Source organism: Siphateles boraxobius, unplaced genomic scaffold (assembly GCF_051911475.1).
Source record: "Siphateles boraxobius isolate OS27281-9 unplaced genomic scaffold, OSU_SipBor_1 25, whole genome shotgun sequence".
Taxonomy (NCBI): domain Eukaryota; kingdom Metazoa; phylum Chordata; class Actinopteri; order Cypriniformes; family Leuciscidae; genus Siphateles; species Siphateles boraxobius.
Window position 1 is genome coordinate 29,457,940 of NW_027508866.1, and position 20,882 is coordinate 29,478,821.

General features: G+C 43.9%; 1 protein-coding gene across 4 annotated transcripts in view; it reads right to left on the minus strand.

The window, feature by feature from the left end:
• Positions 1-20,358, minus strand: part of apbb1 (amyloid beta (A4) precursor protein-binding, family B, member 1 (Fe65)) — a 157,779-nt gene extending 137,421 nt beyond the window's left edge. For 2 of the 4 annotated variants that reach the window (XM_077243455.1, XM_077243454.1), the window contains exon 1: positions 19,993-20,274. The gene's annotated coding sequence lies outside the window, so the exon portion shown is untranslated. Of the gene's footprint in view, positions 1-19,992 lie in introns of all 4 variants that reach the window. The other 2 variants (XM_077243452.1, XM_077243453.1) reach the window with 2 other exon arrangements.
• Positions 20,359-20,882: the final 524 nt, after the last annotated feature.

Here is a 20,882-nt window from a genome sequence, read left to right on the forward strand (position 1 = left end):
TAATTCTTTTGGGTTTAATTCTTTTTGGGGTATTTTGTTTATTTTTATACTTTCCTGGGTGGAGAAGTAACCTAGGTGGCGTAGTCTGGGTTTTTTTTCATATTTTGCCAAAGGTTACACATTGCTGTTTGATCGAGCACGATGAAGCTGAAGAGAACGAGCACCGGGAAACTGAATAACTTTTCTAGCGGGTTGTTTAAATCAACTAAATGCATCCTATGTGAGATTAATCAGATATTTATTACATAAACTTAAAATTACGACTTATATCTGCACAAAATTACCTGAATGCACAAATGAACTGACACTAGACATGTGCCGGTTTTCGGTAATGCGATACATCGCGGTAATGAATATGCACGATATTGTTATCGCTGGCACTTCAAAATACCGTGAAAAATATTAGATCCGAATTTAGATTTTTAGAACGCGCATTAGCTTATTTTCCATAAACCACTTAAAAAAAACAATGCGTATATATGCTGAGCAAAACATGTGCGCACTCTGACGTAAACAATCCCGACAAGCATTAGCACTGTGTGCTGCGCATCGCGCACCGCACTCTAGTCTAATGTAAACAATCCTCAAATGGAGAAGTATGGCGGAAGGAGGAATGCTGCCGACGATTTATTCCCCTTCTAAAAGCAGGGCTGCCAACTCTCACGCATTCAGCTTGAGACTCACGCATTCAGCTTGAGACTCACGTAATCGACACTTTTCAAACGCTCACACGCCACTAGGGCTGTCACTTTTGTGAAAAAATCCTGTTCAATTTGAGACATATGTGTTCATTGAATCGATTGTAAAATCGATTTTTTCTATGTCTAAAGACGTTTCCATTTTCAACACCAAATATTGGCAAATCCACGGACAACTAACAGGCATTAGGACGAACGTAAAGAGGGCGCTTGAGACGCGCACAAGTCAGCAATATTTCTGATGATTTATTGGCGTGAAGTTTTTTGCACAATGACAAACAGGAGTGCAACATTCAAGGATGGAAATTAACACCCGCCAAATTCGGATAAAAATTAACTTTGGCGGGTAACGCTGTCATATCACGAGCCAATTTGGCGTGTTTCTATGTTTACTCATTTTGCTGGGGAAGTTCGTGTAAGCCAAATCTGCGTGGATTCCCTATTTTCATTTTCGAAACTTGTGTTGGTTGGTCTGATCGATTGTGCAATCGATTTTCGAACGTAAAAGTGACAGCCCTACACGCCACACATCCATTTCCTCATGCAGAGAAAAAACGCAGAGCTTAGAGGACACTGACACCGACAGACTAGACAGAGCAGGATACTTTTGGTAGGAACAAATTCTCAGCGCTCAGATTCTGTCAATTTTGTTTACAAAATTCAGACAATAAATACCGTTTTGGCGCTTGTAAATGTGACGTGACAGATCGCTCCAGCTACTCAGTTCAAGTAAACCGATCATCTGTTACTTTTTATTTAAAGATACCTTACAATTTACTGAAAGGTGCATGCCTCATACATAATATCTATCAATCAGTGTTTTTCAACCACGGAAAGAGGTAAATAAAACTGCAGGAGAACAATTATGTCACAGAACGTTACATTTACCTCAGGAAAGCCATTTAATGACCACCACGTTAGTTGACTAGAAAAAATAGCTATAGAGAGGAGTATTTTGCTAAATATGTGCACCATATTACATATTTATTTCTTGTCATTACATAATTGTTATTATAATGAAAACTAGTAGTGGTGCAACGGATCATCATTGATCCGTGATCCGTTCGGATCAATATCTTCGGTTCGGCACACGCGTGATCCGCGGATTGATTTATGAAAAAAAAAAAAAGTTGTGCGCATATTCAATCCACACACAGCGTGATCATGGCGAACGGAGGAGCTTGAACGCCCCGCGTCATTTAAATCCCCTGTATGGGAGCATGTTGGCTTCCCTGTCAAATATAATGATGAAGGAAAGAGGTTAGTGGATAAAACCCGTGACGGTGTGTAGGCACTGTGGCAGCATGGCCATGCATTTGAAGCGACATCGCCCCGATGTTTCACTCACAGGAGTGAAAACGAAGGCTGCTCAACACCCGCTTATCACTGCGGCATTTAAGCAACCCCTTGTTGCACAATCAGAGCGGGCTAAAGCCATGACAAACGGCGTTCGCGCAGCACTACCCCTCGCTCGACCCTCTCTCTCTCGCGCGCACTCTCTCTCCCTCATATGAGGTGCCATCTACGGCTTAAATCAAACTTCATTCACGCACATAAATATGAAACACTTGCATACACCTATACTAAGTAGTCAAACATGCATGTATACTGCTGAAAGCTCGAACAAATACATATGAAATGCACAGACACACCTAAAGTCGCTCACTCACGTACACGCAAACTTTACACACACGAGATGTGCGCACACAAACTCTCCACGCACATAATCATGAGAGACGCGCATACACACAAACTCGCGCACACACAAACTCTCCACGCACATACTCATATGAGACGAGCACACACACACAAACTCGCGCACAAACTCAATGAGACGCGAGCACACACACAAACTCTCCGCGAACATACTCATGAGACTCGAGCACACACACTAGCGCACATACTCATATGAGACGCATGCTCACACAGTACATGATGCATATGATTCTCAGTGTGAACATAAGTCACACATTGGTAAGTGCATTTTTTGTTAACAGAGAATGAGAGTCCATTGCTTTTATTGTTTTTGGTTTTGTTCATTTATTGCGGATATTTAAAATGTTTTCAGTGTTAAATAGTCTATAGAAATAAGTTTATTGATCTTTGAAAAGGTATACCTGCATTATTATGCCATTATCATTATTTTAGATGAAAATGGTCTCAGAACGACAATATTATCGTTTATTATCAATATTATCATTTATCGCAATAATTTCTTGGACAATTTATCGTCCAGCAAAATTTGTTATCGTGAAAGGCCTAGCTATCAGTGTGTTTATAGGTGCAGACATGAGGCAATTTTTTTTTTTTTTTTTTTGCTGATCCGAAAAATGATCCGATCCGTGACTCTGATCCGGGAAACGATCCGAACCGTGAGTTTTTTGATCCGTTGCACCCCTAAAAACTAGAGCCCGACCGACCGATATATCGGCGATCCGATATTATCAGCCGATATTAGGCATTTTCATAACTAATCGGTATCGGCATTTATAATGGCCGATAAATTAATATAAAAAAAATGCGGCGTGCGGTGATTCATGTAAGGGTGGCGCTGCCAATAAACCACCTAAAAGCTGTCACAATGAACTACCAAAAGCAATGATATGAATACATCAAATATAGCAAGGAGACATTTTAATTGTTTATTAATAACAAGTGTTTTCAGTCATTGTGGGCTGCAAAGATGAAGTTGAGGATGCGGACTCGCGAACTTTGAATGCGCCAGAGAGAAATGTACATTAGGATTACATAAGCATAGAGCAGTTTGTCTTTCGTTTTGATTTGTTCTGTTTAAAAGTAGACATTTCAATAGATATATTTCTCAGGTCTATAAGCTGAGTTTCGGTTCATTTATGAGACGAGTTGCAGTTCACTCGCCGGCGCCTCCGTTTTGAGAGTATCTATTGTCTGTTAGGCCTATATTTACTTATTTATTAAATCCAGGCATTTGGTTGATGAAACATTGATTAAAATTAAGATATAATTAATACAAAACGAAATTGACTTTAATTAAAGGCTTTGTGCTTTCTGTTCGAGGTCTCTGAAAGTTTTAAAGCACTTTAGTGCCACTTTCGGAGCTTCCGTTTTTTCCTCATAAATGCGAACACGAAAAATAAAATAAAATGAATATTATATGTTCTGTTGAGAGCCAACCCTTCTTCATCCAGTGGGTAGTAGACTATTACTTTTGATTTGTGCAGTGTAATTCACTGAATTGATTTCTCTGCTGCCAGCCTCTGTCACGTATTGTGTGAGCTTGTGACTATTGTAAGCGCGCAGCTGAGAAGTCCTGATTATATTGTCTGCTATATTTACTTCTTATTTATTAAATTCAGGCAATTGATTGATTAAACATTGATTAAAATGCGTGGCGTGAGCGACAACTCTCCGACAGTAAACGGATGGCCCATTCTGCTCTGTAACGGGTGCTTTTACGCGTCTCGGGTAAACAGCTGTTGCGAATCACGCGAGCAATAACGGCCGCGTCCGGTGTAGAGACAGTGTTAAAGCTCATTCTGCCTATAACACTACGTTACAACATCAATCAATATTCCAATACTTTATATAATTATCACACTTTATATAGGGCCATTTTGCATTAAGAGTAGCCTAGTTTCACGTTTAGTAGGTACATTTTGCTTACCAATTTAAAATAGTATAAAAGTCTGTACATTATGTAATTAAAAACGTTTTCATTATGATATTATAAATTTTACTTTAGTAAAAAGATCTGAGTTCTACCTCCACTGGTAGAGATTAGAGGAATTAAGACTAAAAATTGAAGATAATGTCAGAGACACTTTTGATATATTTATTGATACAAGTTGTTTTATATAACGTGACTAAATTAAAAGACAAATTCGTTAGTGAAAATTATGCAACAGTATTTAGAATATAATGTAATATAACATGCAATGCAAACTAGTTTGGTTACTGCTCAAATGTATCTCATTCTATCATTCCCCCTGCCTCCATTACATATCTTTGTCACACAAGTGTTTGATCACCACATTTGAGTGATCATTGCAAAACGTTTATATATTTATTCTGTTTAAATACTAGGGATGGGAATTGATAAGATTTTATCAATATCAATGCCACTAACGATTCTGCTTATCGATCCGATTCTTTAACGATTCTCTTATCGATTCCTGATAGCACTGTGTGGGAAAAAGTAGTCTTTTTCGGGGGGGAAAACAAGTCGTTTTAATGCTTACACTTGACTAAGCAAACTGTACTTTTTATGTAATTTCTGTAATAAATGGAACCTTATTGTAAAGTGTTACCGATTAGTTATACACCGATTAAACGTCCCGTGAGTTCAGTGTTGGAAAGATCAGTTGTTTTAACCATTCATTAAAACGAATCGGTTCAAATGAGTCATTAGTTCGCGAATTGGACGTGTCATTATCGGACGTGTGCGCGTTGTGCGATTATCCCGCCAGTTGGGACATCCCACAAGATGTGTGTCATCACAGAAAACATTTCATCACTGGATCGTTTTTTTTCGTTTATTTGAAGTGTGATTATGTCAGCTGAATGTGCGGAAGACTTTTCAGAGAAGATAAGACAACGTATTTTAGCACAATTCACAACCAGCGGCAATTCAGGAAAAACAAATCTCCGAATGCTCCACATAAAACTTTAGTCTCCCTACCTTACCATCGTGTCGTTTATTTTGATTAATATGTGCGAGGGAGAGAGGAAGACAGCGCTTAGTTTTGAGACGGTGAAGCCTACTTTCGCCTTGCTCCGAAGAGAGAGAGTGAGTGCGCGCGACCGGGGCTCTCTCTCTCTCTCTCTCTCTCTCTGCTCGATCAGTTTAACATGCGCCCTGTCACAAGTGCAGCGGTTCATCTACATTACCAGAGAGAGACAATTTTACTCACTGATCAAATAAGACTTTGCAGGACAAAGATTATCTTTGGACGCGGTGCTATGGTGCTTGATAAAGGACAAAAGGGACAGTTGTGAGTTCACGGTCTGTACATACTATGGCTGACTCAGAGCAGGAGCATCGATAAGAGGACTCGTTAACGTCGAGGGCATACAATATCGATGGATCGTAAAATTTAGAACCGGTTCTCGAGTGGAACCGGTTTTCGATTCCCATCCCTATTAAATACTGTGTTAGGCCTGGGCGAAAAATCGATTGAATGAATTAATTCGAATTTTGTGTTGCAGGCGATTTAAAAAATAATAAATCAAGTTTTTGTGTAATGGCACATTTTTGGCTCCCCGGAGCTTCCGTAGCGTTAGTTCCCTTTCAGTCGATAACGTCGGACGTAGTCGACGCGACTGAAATGGGATCACGCTAGGGAGCCTATCATCTTCGATTACTATTGAACGAGCCAATGGAATTTGGCGTGCGTGATTTGCATCACACACTCCGCCCCCGCGGCGCGGGTATAAATACGGAAGTGGATGCACGCACTAGTTGCCTTTCGCTTCGGAGCCGTTCGTCTTTGATGTCTCTGAAGAGTGCTGTTGTGTTCAACGAGCGAGTGTGTCGGTGTTCTTGCGGGAAGACCTCTCCAGTGTTGGTGTTCTACAGCGTGGTGCAGCGGTGATCGCGAGCTTCTCAGCTCTCAACTGCTGTTTTAACAGCATCAAATTTCTACTGTTTGTTTGTGTGTTGACGGTTGGTTAGAGGGCGAGAAGTGAGTGCTTCACTGTTAGTTGAAAGACTATTCAGTGTTTGCCGCGGTCATTCCCTGTGTGCTCCGGCACTGGTGACGGTCCCATTTCCTAAAAGAGCAACACGGGTGTGAGTGCGTCTTTTTCAAGATGCCATTCCATCCGTGCGTTTCTGGGTGCGGTCTGGCACTATCCCCTTCTGACGGTCACGAAAGTTGTGTCGCATGTTTGGGCTTACAGCATGCTGAGGCAGCTTTCGTGGATGAGACATGTTCTCACTGCGGGAACATGTCCATCTCGGTGTTGAGATCTAGACTCGCCTTCGTTAAAAGCGTTGGCGCAGTCCCCACCTCTGGGCCCCGCCCCTGTTCTTCCTCTGGGTTACCTTCCCAGAGGAGGACTGGGGTGCCGTCCAAGCTGGGTGATCTGAGGATCACAGTGAGGGGTAATCCGCCCGGCCACGCCCCGTGGGTCCCTCACTCCTCTTTCACACCGCAACCGGTGGAGCTCCCCATTGATCCCGCTGGTCCCTCTGTAATGGACGGGCCAGCCGTGTCATTTGGGGCCCCTCCAGGGGATACGTTGTCAATCGCAGCATCGGAGGGGGAGCTGAACTCTGGAGATGATGACTCGGCTGCGCTGCCTCCCTCCGGGAGACCAGTGTTGCCCGAGCCAGATCCAGAGATGTCAGCTATGCTGAAAAAGGCCGCCGAGGCGGTAGGGCTCGTGTGGAACCCTCCACCGTGTCCCGAGCCGTCTCGGTTGGATGATTGGTATATCGGGGCGGGCCGTACTGGTTCTCAGTCCGCCGCCCCGGTTCCTTTCTTTCCTGAAGTGCATGAGGAGCTTACGAGGGCATGGATGGCACCTTTCTCTGCCAGAAACCGCCTGAGTAGCTCCTCCCCTCTCACTACCCTTGATGGGGGAGCGGTGAAGGGTTACGAGGCTATCCCTCCGGTGGAGCGGGCCGTTGCGATGCAGTTATGCCCAACGGCGGCCGCTTCCTGGAGAGGTGATCCTCGTCACCCCTCTAAAGCCTGTAAGTTCTCGTCCGCTCTTACGGGCAAGGCTTACAAAGCTTGTGGGCAAGCCGCTTCCTCCTTGCATGCCATGGCGTTGCTCCAGGTCCACCAGGCCCAGGCACTCATGAACATGCACGAGGGTAGTTCGGACCCTGAGCTCATGGGTGAGCTCCGCACTGCAACTGACCTCGCCCTCCGGGCGGCGAAGGTTGCAGCTCGCGCGGTGGGTTCGGCGATGTCCACACTAGTGGTCCAGGAGCGCCATCTCTGGCTCAACCTGGCCGATATGAGAGATGCGGACAAGGTTCGGTTCCTGGACTCTCCCATTTCCCAGGTTGGGTTATTCGGCGACGCTGTGGAGAACTTTGCCCAACAGTTCTCTACAGCTCAGAAGCAGACGGAGGCCATCCGGCACATCCTGCCTCGGAGGGACGCTGCTGCCTTCACCCGCCCCCCGAGGTCAGATCCTCCGCCTGCTCGTCGCCGAGGGCGTCCGCCTGCAGCCGCCTCAGCTCCCGCCGAACCACCGCAGCAGCCTTCACCCAGGTTCCGGCGCGGAGCCAGCCGCGGAAGGGGCGCCCAGCCCGCTCCAGGCGCTGCCAAGCCAGGTGGTAAGTTCCAGCGCAAAAGAAAACGCTGAACCTGGACGGGCTCTCAGGGATGGAGGAGTTGCTTGTGGAGTGGTCGCCGATCCACTCCCTCTGGCTGGTTGGACCGGCTGGAGTTTTTTGTTATGTGTGTGTCTGTTCCGCCGCTGGCCCCTATAAAAACGGGGTCAGCGGTACCCACATATTCAGAAAAAGAGCAATTTTTCTATTCCTGAGTCCCAAGTGGGCCAGTATGGCGGATGTGACCCTGTATAATAGCCTTACATCCCCCAGCTTCCCTTGGTCGCCAACAGGCAGCTTGGGGCGTTCGAGGACCCGGTCATCCGCCTTCTCACGTCCCCTGCCGCTGGTGGAGACAGGTAAGTGTTGCACTGCACACTAACACCACTGTCTCTACTTTGCTGCCCCACCTCAGGCTCGGCGACCCCGCTCAGGTCAGTGATAGTAACATCACATTAGGTGTTGAGCAGACGTGCTCCTGAAAATTCAGTGATATTCTTCACACCAGGTGTTGAGCAGTGCTCCTGACTTGGGCGTGCTTATCTTATCCTGCTGGCGAAGGATTTGATATAGCCGCTCCTCCAGCCGGTACGAAGGCCAGTTGTAAACTCGTTCTTCGTGCTACTAGGTGGTGGGTTGTGACCATCTTGGCCCAAGATTGGTCTGCAGCTTTGGCCTGAAGGACACGTGGTGTCCTTCCCCTCGAGTGCTCCAGAGCCCGTTGGGTCTTCAGGTCAGCTGGAAGAGAGTAATCTCGCCCACGGGCTGAGTATCTCTGTTTCAGTTTTGGAGAGGTACTCGATCCAACACGTCTCTCCAGTGAGAATGTGTTCAGCCGGGGTTGAAGTGAGAAAGGGTCCCACTGAAAAGATTCAGAGGCTCCTGGGGTATACGATAGCGACAGCCTAAGTTGGCTTCCTCCGTATGTGACCGCTTCAGCGCTAGCTTTACGATCGAGTCCCGAGGTGACCGTGGCAGAGCAGCTCACCCTGTGTGACTATAGTTCATCCCGGTCTGCTGCCAAACCCTCCTCAGCAGAGGGGCCATGTACAAAGGGCGTGTTTTAACGGGGGCCTGGGCGACCCCCGACTACACGGGCATTCGTGCCTCGAGTTGTTAGACATTGCGGGTGTCACAAACTCTCCCGTCACCTCCTCCTTGGAGTCAGACGCTTCTGAGGGCGCCTTGTTCCACCCCTCCCGCTTACTCAATCGTGCCGCCATCGAGCCTCACGACAGTTATAGCCAGGGCAAGTGGAGACTCCATCCCCTGGGTCCGCTGGGTCTTGACCATTCCGGGGCCGCTCAATTGCCCCCCCGGTTTTATTTTTCCGCCAGTGTTTGAGTAAACCGAGCGGACTACCCTTGGACAAACACGGGGTCCCAGCTGTCCCAGGGGCCCGCAGAATACGTTTAACCCCAGTGAGCCTTCTAAGAAGTGACGGCGACTCAGGGTCGCCTTGCGCTGCTCAGGTCAGTGAGATCATCACACTTCATGTTGAGCAGAGTTGCTCCTGAAACTCAGTGAAGTTCATCGCACTCAGGTGTTGAGCAGCAATGCTCCTGTAGCTCAGTGAGTCCATCACAGGTAGCGCAGTGAATTCATCACACGCAGTGCTGAGCAGAAATGCTCCTGGTGCTCAGTGAAGTTCCTCGCACTCAAGTGTTGAGCAGTAATGCTCCTGAAGCTCAGTGAGTTTATCACACTCAGGTGTTGAGCAGTAATGCTCCTGAAGCTCAGTGAACTTGTCACACTCAAGTGCTGAGCAGAAATGCTCCTGTCGTTCAGTGAAATTCTTCGCACTCAAGTGTTGAGCAGAAATGCTCCTGAAGCTCAGTGAGGGAATGCTCCTGAAGTTCAGTGAACTTGTCACACTCAAGTGCTGAGCAGAAATGCTCCTGTCGCTCAGTGAGGTTCTTCGTGCTCAGGTGTTGAGCAGAAATGCTCCTGAAGCTCGGTGAGTTTATCACACTCAGGTGTTGAGCAGGAATGCTCCTGAAGCTCAGTGAACTTGTCACACCCAAGTGCTGAGCAGAAAATGCTCCTGAAGCCCAGTGATCTTCACATGTTGTGTTGAGCAATGCTCCTGTCCTTTGCGCCCGTCACTTGCACCTACGTGCCATGTCAGGAGAGGAACAGGTCTTCATAGTTGCCCCTTATTGGCCCAACTAGACCTGGTTCCCTTCAACAGCCTTCCTGACTTCCCCTGGAAACTCTTTCGGGGACGGGGCACGATGGCACACGCGTTCTTCCCCCGGAGATTCCGGGCGGTCTTACATCTGAACGCGGAGGTTCAGGTGGCTATCACAAGACATGTGATAGTTACCATCACTTCTGCGAGCACCCCCTAGAATTGGGTAGCGTGCTTACGCCTTTAGAAGTGGAACCTAGTCGTTGAGTGCGTCTTCTCTCCTGAGGAGATCCTGAAAGCTTTCGATCACTTCAGTGCTCTCTTTCCTGCAAAATGGGTTGCAGTAGGCTGTTTTCCTGAATCACCCTCAAAATGATGTTGCCTCGGTGTTTAAACGACGCTCATCGTGTTGCAGAAGTATGCAGAAGCACGTTCTGGTCGTCAGGTTCCTGAGGAGCAAGGTCTTGTAAATCCTTGTGTCCCTCTTTATCCTCTTGGGCCTTGTCCCTGGTGCGACTGCACTGCAGAGACCGCCCCTGAGCCACTGCAGGTAGTGAGTTAAAAATTCTGTTATATCAGTTCTCCTGCTCGCGTGGTCTCTACTAGAGGGTAGGGACTTGCTCGCTTTCGGTCAACGTATTGTGCCTGGAGTCTGGGCCGGCTAACTCTCACAGGCTGAGACCCCGGCTCGGATTGTGCCCAAGGTTCCTACCTCTCCCGTAATAGGAGCAGGTGGTGAGCCTACAAGCGCTGCCCTGGAGGAGGCAGATCCAGCCCTGGCTTCTCTGTCCGTTTGCTTGGACGTGTACAGAATGCAAGTCATAGACCTCAGACCAGCTCTTCAAATATCTGTTGGAATTCAGCAGAGAGGGAAGGCTGTTTCCATGCAAAGTTGCACTTAGTGCTTGCCTTCATTTCGGCAAAGATCCGAGATGCAACATGTCCACTTAGGTGTTGAGCTCCTCTATGATGAGTGTAAAGGGCTCCGCCTGGGCGTTGACGATATACTTTGCTAAACAGATTCTAGAGTTGGGGGCTGGACGACACCTGGTTGAACCGCTGCTTCCCGTGGGCTCCCTTCTCATGAAGCCAGTTTCACCGTGAGCCCGGTTCAAGTGTCGGCTTGCTGCGCCATTCCCCTCCTATGGACTGGATACGTGCGCCTTTTTACTCCAGTTGAGTTCCCTTAAAATTGAACCCTGTTGAGTTCCTCCACACCCCTCCGACGTCGGACGTGCGGAACGTCTGGTGTTAGGCCTACCACTCGTAAGCAGTGTGGAACCTGTGTTAGGCTGGGTCCATATGTTGCGGTCCCTTCGGTGACCCCATATGTGTATTCTTCCACGATACGGCTCCCTGCGGTGAGCCCGTGTCTTCCCTCGGCAGAGTCTCTCTGCCGTCACTGTCCGGTGTGTCTCCCCCCGTCTTAGGCTGGAGCCACCCCAGTGACATTCCATAGGTTAGACTGCCCGGTTGCCGCCCAGTTCATATGTGTATTCTCCACATTACCTCCCTCTGGGTTGGATGTGGCTTCCGCAGCGTCCCTTCCTTCCAACGTACGGGGAACGCTTTCCCAGTGGTCCTGTAGGAACAGCAGTGACTTCCCTGGCCTAAGCCCTGTCCTTCCCCGCCTTAAGTTTGCGGGGGCATCAGGAGGCTTTGGTTTAGGCACTGGAAGGTGGCAGCGTTAGTGGCGTGTTCAATGGTTGATCCCATTTCAGTCGCGTCGACTACGTCCGACGTTATCGACTGAAAGGGAACGTCCTGGTTGCGTATGCAACCCACCGTTCCCTGAAGGAGGGAACGGAGGACGTAGTCCCCTTGCCACTACCGCTGGACCACCGCTGACCCCGGGTTACTCTCGGCTCCTCAGCGAAAAGCAACTAGTGCGTGCATCCACTTCCGTATTTATACCCGCGCCGCGGGGGCGGAGTGTGTGATGCAAATCACGCACGCCAAATTCCATTGGCTCGTTCAATAGTAATCGAAGATGATAGGCTCCCTAGCGTGATCCCATTTCAGTCGCGTCGACTACGTCCTCCGTTCCCTCCTTCAGGGAACGGTGGGTTGCATACGCAACCAGGACGTTTCACATAGCAGTATGGCAAGCGACAACAACAACATCATAGCACACACGAAACGGCAATAGCATACAGCAATAAGGGTGGGGGAAAAAATCGATTCTTAGATGCATCGCGATGCGGACGTGGACGATTCTGAATCGATTCACAAATGTCAAAAATCGATTTTCAAAAAAAAAAAATTTATAATGACCTAATATTGACGGAACGCAAAAGACGGAACTCTGCAGCGCGGAAGTGCAGTGCCCGGACCGTCTGTCTGTGGCGTGTGCACATAACAGAGACGCGATGGCTGAGCGCGAAATCCAAACACCCTCCTCGTTAAAAGCTGACGTGTGGAAATATTTTGGCTTCTATGAAGTTGGAGGGGGAAAGGAGCTGGACAAGAGCCACACTAGTTGTAAGCTTTGTAGAATAAAACTAAAATATTTCGGCAACACGACAAATATGAGAAGCCATATGACACGTTTCCACCCAGAGGAGGAAAAACACTCGGCTGTACCAGAGCCGTTTCTCTCTATGGCTCTGGGCTGTATCGGTGTTCAGACGATTTCTGCTGCCTTGTCGAAAAATGCTACCCAAACGTGAATCGATCACAGATAATGTTGATTCATTCTCTATTGTTTCCATAATGGTGTAAATCTCACAATATTATGACATCGTTTTTTCATTTTAATCAGGGTAAGTGTATCGGGAGCATATTTTGATATTTTAAATGAACTAGCAATTATCACATTTGATATAACAAGTAAAAATGATATTATTATATGAAATAAAATCATAATAAAACTCGAAGTTAAGAGTACAGTATAATGTACTGTTTTTATTTTTAAAACGGTGTGAAAAGTAAAAATTATCATCAAATATTCATCTTTGACCTGTCAAAGTTTCCTACAAGTCTCCACGGCAAGGATGCATAGATTTATGGGCGTGGTTAAGCAGAAGAAAAAAGAAGAGTCTGTACATGTGCATAACCAGTAAGTAGCACATCTCGATGGGTAGCATGAATCGTCAGAACACCTGTTGTTGTTATATTATTAATTTACTACAAGTATGCTGCTAGTTCAGGCGCACATTTATTTTCCTGTTGGTTCTTTGCAATGTTAATTAAATATATTGTACGTTAATTCTTTATGGGGCATTACTTTGTACTTTTAAAGCAAAGTATTTATATTCACACACACACAAAGATTCAGATAATCGCTTTAGAATCGAATCGCAGGCCTCTGAATCGTAATCGAATCGAATCGTGAGGTGCCTAGAGATTCCCACCCCTATACAGCAAGCGACAACATGGCTACCGGTGAGAGTGGGAAGTTTGTTCCCAAGAAAGGAATAAAATCATCTGTTGTTTGGAACTGATATGGGTTTGCTGTGACAGACGTGGAGCAAGAGACCCCACGCTGCAACATTTGCCTAAAGCCCATCGCAGTCAAAGGCAGCAGCACCACAAACCTATTCCAACACCTGAAACAGAGACATCCAGCCGAATATGAAAAATGCCAGTCTCTCCGAGACGAACAAAACCGCAGTGACCAACAAACCTTAGCTAAAAAACAGCTAACTGTAGTCGAATCCTTTGCACAAGGCACCACATATGACAGGAAAGGGGCACGGTGGAGAACAATCACCGAAGCGGTCGCTTTGCACATAGCCAAAGACATGGTACCCATACAGGGTCCGAAATTAACTTTTTGGCTCACCTGCCACTGGGACTGGTAGATGAAAAAATCCACCAGCCAAGCATATTTTTTACCGGCCAAAATAATAAACAGCCTTTTTGAGTCACATATACATTAATTTATATAGGCTATATTTAAACATTTTTGGCATTATATTTCTGGTCTATTATTTTCCATTCTTACTTTTATTTACACACACATATTACACAATTTACACACATTAAAATAATATTTTTGTGGTGGTGCCTATAAAAATAGTTCTGTACAAATGAAATGTATTAATTGTATATTTAATAAAAAGTATGCAATAATAATATATTATAATTATTTCAAAAAAATATTTAGTTTTACTCTGCCTATTTTTTTACTCCATTTACTCTGACTGATCAGTAACTGAAGGACTGGAAATATCAGTTGTTTTTAACCCTTCATTAAAATGAATCGGTTCAAAGGAGTGAGTCATTAGTTCGCGAATTGGACGTGTCATTATGGGATATGTACGCGTTGTGTGATTATCCCGGCAGCTAGGACATCCCTCAAGATTTGTGTCAACACAGAAAACATTTAATCACTGGATAGGTTTTTTCGTTTATTTAAAGTGTGGTTTATGTCAGCTGAATGTGCGGAAGGCTTCAGAGAAGATAAGGTATTTTAGCACAATTCACAGTTCACACCCAGCGGTAATTCAGGAAAAAAAATATCCGAATGCTCCACATGAAACTATGATCTTCCGACCTTTACCATTGTGTCGATTTATTTTGATGAATATGTGCCAGGGAGAGAGAGCAAGACAGCGATTAGGAGACGGTGAAGCCTTGTTTATACTTTCGCCTGGTTTCGAAGAGAAAGAGTGCGGGCGCGCGACCAGGGCTCTCTCTCTCTCTCTCTCGCTGTCTGTCTCTCTCTCTCTGCTCGTTCTTCAGGTGCGCCATGTCACTTTCAATTCCCATCCCGCAAACACAACAACTCCGTCATGTCCGTAGCCATCATGCTAGATATTTTATAACATTACAAAATGCAATTGTAATAAACATTTTATTACATTACTATTTTGATATGCACATTCACCCGCCAGGGGGCGGATAGTCTTTTGAGATTTAATCGCCAAACGGAAAATCTACCCGCATTTGGCACTTGTTAATTTCGGACCCTGTACCCATATATACCGTGGAGAAGACGGGGTTTATTAATTTGATTAAAACCTTAGACCCCAGATATGAGCTACCCAGCCGCAAGTACTTCAGTGAAGTCGCCTTGCCCCAGCTGTACAACAACACACGAGAGAAAGTCAGCAGAGAACTGGAGGAGCTGTCCTTTTATTCCGCAACAACCGACATTTGGTCCAGTCGGACTATGCAACCTTATATGAGTTTAACGGTGCATTTCATTAACAATGAGTGGGATTTGCGGAGTATTTCTCTCCAAACGTCATACTTTCCCGAGGACCACACCGGTGAACTTGTTGCCAAGGGACTGAGAGACGCTCTCGACTGCTGGAACCTGTCTGAGAATCGTCTATGCTGCATGACAACTGACAGCGGCACCAACATGATTAAAGCCCTGAGTGTGAACGGATGGCCAAACCTCCAGTGCTTTGGACACAAACTACACAACGCTATTGGTAAGTCTAACAATAAGTAAAATAAAATATTCAATTTTGACAGAGCACATATTTTCCTCATCCAAAACGCAGTCAAGCTAGTACTGGGCGATATATCGGATGACATTGTTATGCACATCTCGTCAGTAAAACCGGTTCCTTGATTAGTAGTAAATCGCCATCACCTGCTTTCAGATGGAGCGGCATTTACTACACAGAGCCATAGTTCACTGACAAGCTGAGCCATATCGCATTAATTATCGTAGGCGATACGTCCGTGATAATTTATGCGATATATATAGAGGAGGTTTTTTTTTCTTTCTTATTTTTTTTTTTTCAGTCAGCCAACCCAACATTTAGTCAAGCTGACTCGACTACGAAAAGACGATTGTCTGACTACTTGACTGCGGTTCATCCACCGTTTAAAAAGTTTAAGTACTGTACGTGATTTATTTAAAAAAAAAAATTATTAGGCCTAGCCAAAAAAACAAACAAAAAAAACTCGGCAAGAATGTTTCAATATGGCATGTCCATTTGATCTGTATTTGATTCATAAAGACAGTCGAATGGATTATTTTATAAAATGGATTCAAATTTCTCCACAAACTGCACATATGCCTATAGTAAACAAAAATTATATTTGTGTATCTGCAGTGTCTGAGTTTTGGAATGATAAAGTTTTGAAATACAGAAGAAAATAAATCATTTTTAGATGGATGTAGACTGATATTTATTAAAGTGCCCAATAGTGATGTTTGTCTTTGTGTTTTATTCTTTATCATACAGAGAATGGTGTTAAGGATCCCCGCATATATCGTGCCATTGGAGTATGCAAGAAGATAGTCGCTGCTTTTTCTTACAGCTGGAAGAAAAGAAGAGAGCTGGGTGTAGCTCAGTCAGAGCTTGGCCTTCCCCCTCATCAGCTAACAACAGAATCCCCAACCAGATGGGGCTCCCGCCAAAAGCTGATCGAGCGATTCCTGGAACAGGAGAAGGCTATAGCCCGTGTCCTGGGGTCTGATGTTAAAAGCCGCCATCTTGTGCCCTCTTGGCAAGACATCGAGGTTTTGGAGTCAGTAAACAAGGCGGTTAAAGCACTCCAAGACTTTACGGATGTGCTATCAGGGTAAATGTATGTCAGTGTCTCATACGTCAAGCCTGTTATCCATCTGTTCAAAACCAGTCTTTTGCAGCCTGAGGACAACGACACAGAGCTTACCAAAACAATAAAAAGGAACATACTGGGATACCTTGTTGACAAATACAGTGATCCTGTCAAGGATGAGCTCTTGGACATGGCCTCTCTGATGGATCCAAGGTTCCGGACATCCTACATCGACCCAGACAAGGTGGAGCAAGTTAAAAGAAGAGCTGTCAGTGAACTTCTGTCTTTCCCCGCTGACAAAAGCACACCACAGCCTGGTCCAGTTGTGCAGGTGGACCAGGAAGAGGCAAGGCCTCAGCCAGACCCCAAGAGGAAAAAGACCTTAGCAACCTTCTTCAAGAAGAGTGTTGTTGTGCCAACCTCTGACCAGTCGGAAGAAGCTAAAATAGAGACTGAACTGGCAACCTATCTGCTCTTGCCAGAGGTAGACCCTGACACTGATCCACTGCAGTGGTGGAAGATCAACAAATCCAACTTCTCAAGGCTCAGTCACCTGGCCAAGAAATACCTCAGTATCCCTGCAACAAGTGCCCCATCTGAGAGGCTTTTCAGAGTGGGGGGAGGAGTTGTCACATGCAGCAGAGCTTGCCTCAAGCCAGAGGCAGTGGACAGGCTGATTTTCCTTGCCAAAAATGTTTAAATGTTATTGACAGCAACTTAAGCACATATCTCACGTTCTGCACCTCAACCAAAATGTGATTTTTCTTTCCTGTTCATACATTCAGGGACACAAATGGCACGGTTAATTTTTTAAAGCAAAGTTTGCACTTTATCAATTTCAGTTGGAGTTGATGTATTATTTATTTTGCACATTTTGTACTCTGCTAAATTTTTGTTTACATTAGTATTTTACCCAAAACAGGGGTGTTGCCTCTTTATGGTGTTATTTAAAATTCTATGCAAAGTGCAATTAAAGACGGAGTATTTTTTCTCATTTTGGTTTGAAAAATTTAATTCTGCTAAGAGTAAGATGCAGTGCATGTCCATGCCATGTATCCCTGTATGTTGTTGCATTGTTTGGGCTAGATACAATGAAAAATGTCACTGTCTAGTTTTCCTCAGATTTGAATGTATTGTTAATGCTTTAGAAAATGGTGCTACTCTCAAGGTGAATGTTTGTCTCCTTTTAGTCTAGACTACAAAGTGTGACTTAAAACACAGCTGGGACTTTGATTCCAAGAGGGTGTTCATTTATTTATTATTCATCCCAGAAATGGGGGTTACATTTGTCTTGCTTTTGATTAAATAAAAGCAAAATTTGTTTTAAGTTGTCTGCCGTTTGTACTTATTGCTTTCCTTAATAAATAGGGGGGAAAATCGAAAAAAATCGTAAATCGATTTAAAAAAAATAAAATCGGAGATTTTATTTTTAGGCCATATCACCCAGCCCTATACTGTGTATTCTATATACTGTACCCATCAAAAGTTTGTACACACCAATAGGAAAGTGTGTCCCAACTTTTGACTGGTACTGTACTATAATACACATAAATAATATTGCTACTGTACACAAATAATATCGGCCGATATATCGGTATCAGGCTTTTTTTTATCAGTATCAGTATCAGTATTTTATCAGTAAATTAACATGCAGGCTATCTACTATAACCTAACTAATATTTATCCAAATGTGTCAATATTGAATCAAGATTGAAATTAAATCAAGAATTGAACAGAAATCGTGAAAATTGTGTTAAGCAATAATATAAACAGTAGCCTTACTAGTCATTGTACCATGTAAACATTGTAACATGTTGTCACTAAACTTAAAAAAATTCTGTTTAGTTACCAAATGTTTTGACAATCACAATTACACATTGTGATGCAAGTTGTTTTTTTTTTTTTTAGATACCCCCAATCCATCCGTTTCTCTTGTGTAATTAAAATATTGTGATAATACCGTATACCGTGATAAAAGCTCAATCAATTAATCGCAGCATGAAAATTTGATACCGGCACATGCCTACTTGACACTGCTGTATAGAACGTGTAATCACTGTTCTGAACGCGTAATTTCCACAACAATGCCCAGAGAATTCACAACGTTTCATTACAATAGTATTCTCATTATAATGGCATGTGACAGTCCCAATCATAGTTATTAATGTGCATTGCTGTTTGAGCTGCACGCTAAAGATAAAGATGATCACCAGGACAATTAAGCGCTTTACTGCATCGTTCATTAACTCAACCAAATGCACCCTATATTAGATTAATCAGATATAGGCCTACACACAAAATAAACACATTACAACTTGACACAAAAAGCTGCGATTGCTCAAGTGATCTTGTTTGTGCTTATCATGAAGGCTTAACTCCATAAACGCGCTCTTTCCGCGGACAATGCGCTCGACGCGCTGAAACACTGGCGAACAAGAATTCACAACATGCTTTTACAGACGTGCTCTTATTATAATATTATGAAGCCTATGTGACAGATTTGTGTTGCACTTAACTGTATCTTCCTTTTTGAAGAGATTTCAATCATTCATATCTATCTTAATTTCTTATCGGATCGATAACATCAAAAATGACAATTTTTCGGCCGATATAGATATGTGGTCGATATCGTGCATCCCTAGAGGTAGCCTATATGTTTAACTATTATTGTTTTTTTACCATGGTATTGACTTTGGTATCGACTATTGTGTACTTTTGGTAATATTGGTACTAGATTTTTGGCAACGATTTAATGAATGCCTCACGCGTTAAGAGTGTCTAATACCACTTTATGTGGCACTTCTGTGCCACTTCTGCAGTGCAAAGATTTATTGATGCTGATTTAATTTGATTGGAAACAGTCTGATTGATTGTCTGTTTTTTTAATCTATTTATTTTAATATTTATTGTCTACTCAATTTATTGTTTAAATTACTATTTTAAAAAAAACTATTTTGATTTAAGAAATTGACAAAAGATGACACATTCATTTAATAAGATTAGAAAAAATGCTCTTAAATAATGGTAAAAATGCCCCTGGAAATTCATTTAAAGGGGCAAATATCGCCCTGTAAAGGAAAGTGTCTGTTATTGATCAGAAAGTGCTCAAAATTTTTTGATTGTGCTCCTAAAGAAAAATATTAACGTAGAGCTCTGGACCTTTATTTTTTTTAACATTAAGAAGACTTTTTGTGTAGGGCATGTTTTGTCCCTTATCTCAAGAATCAGTGATATATTTATTTATACATAGATACACAACCATATAAAAGATTACAGCAGGACTAAAGAGGACCGTGGATATAATCTGTCTGTCTTTCCCTGCTGATGTGTTTATCTGTCGTTCACTCAATCACATTCACACATTCATCACTCACGCCATAAGCGATCAACACAACGCACTCATTGTACATAAGAAAACATTCACTCACCTCACTATTAATAAACGCCTCTCATGAATGTCGATCTCCGTTGATGTTTCAGAAATCCTCACTCTCCGCCATCACCGTTATAACGTTACAGCTAACGCTGCTAAAGCTAACGCTAGCCCACGCTAACACCCGAGACGTGACGATGACGTATGTAGGCGATGCAGCTAATGCTGTAGACAACTGGGAATCTGGATGTTTCCGATATCCTACTTGGAAATAACGCCTGGAACGCCGCTGGAATTCGGATATCCAACATGTGAACTCGGGACAGATCGATCAACCCCGACCCATAGACTGTAAAAAATAGCCCCGACCTCAGCGAGGCGTGATTTGACGTCACTTCCAAGATAGCGTCAAGTCCTGTTTGCTGTTTGGGGTTCTTTTTTTACAGTAAATGGCATAGACATAATAATAGACTATGTGATGTCTATGGTCTATGGTATATAACATAACTTGTGTCAAATGGAATGAAAAAAACGTTAACATTAGACAGTAGCCTAATTGGTGTGCAAAATGTGATTTTATATGTTGTGTGAAGAAAAAGTCAATAATATAAATTTGGAAGGAAGTGTTGTAGTAAAATATAATAAAATAGTAGAAGGAATTGTTTTTTGCAGCAATATAGATTTCTTTAATGACAATGAAAGAAAGAATTAAAAGATGTACCATGGTGGTCTGAAGAATGCACAGGGGCAATTAGAGAAAGGCATTTTGGATTTAAAAAAAGATTACTAACTCAAGATACAATGTAGAGCATCAGAAAGAAAGTGCAGTTGCAAGACATTAAAACTGCAAAAAGAAAGGCTTTCATGGCAGGAGTTCTGATTCAAAAGGAGTTCAAATTAGTTTAGAAATATTTATTGACATTCATCCAGTTTACACTGACAATA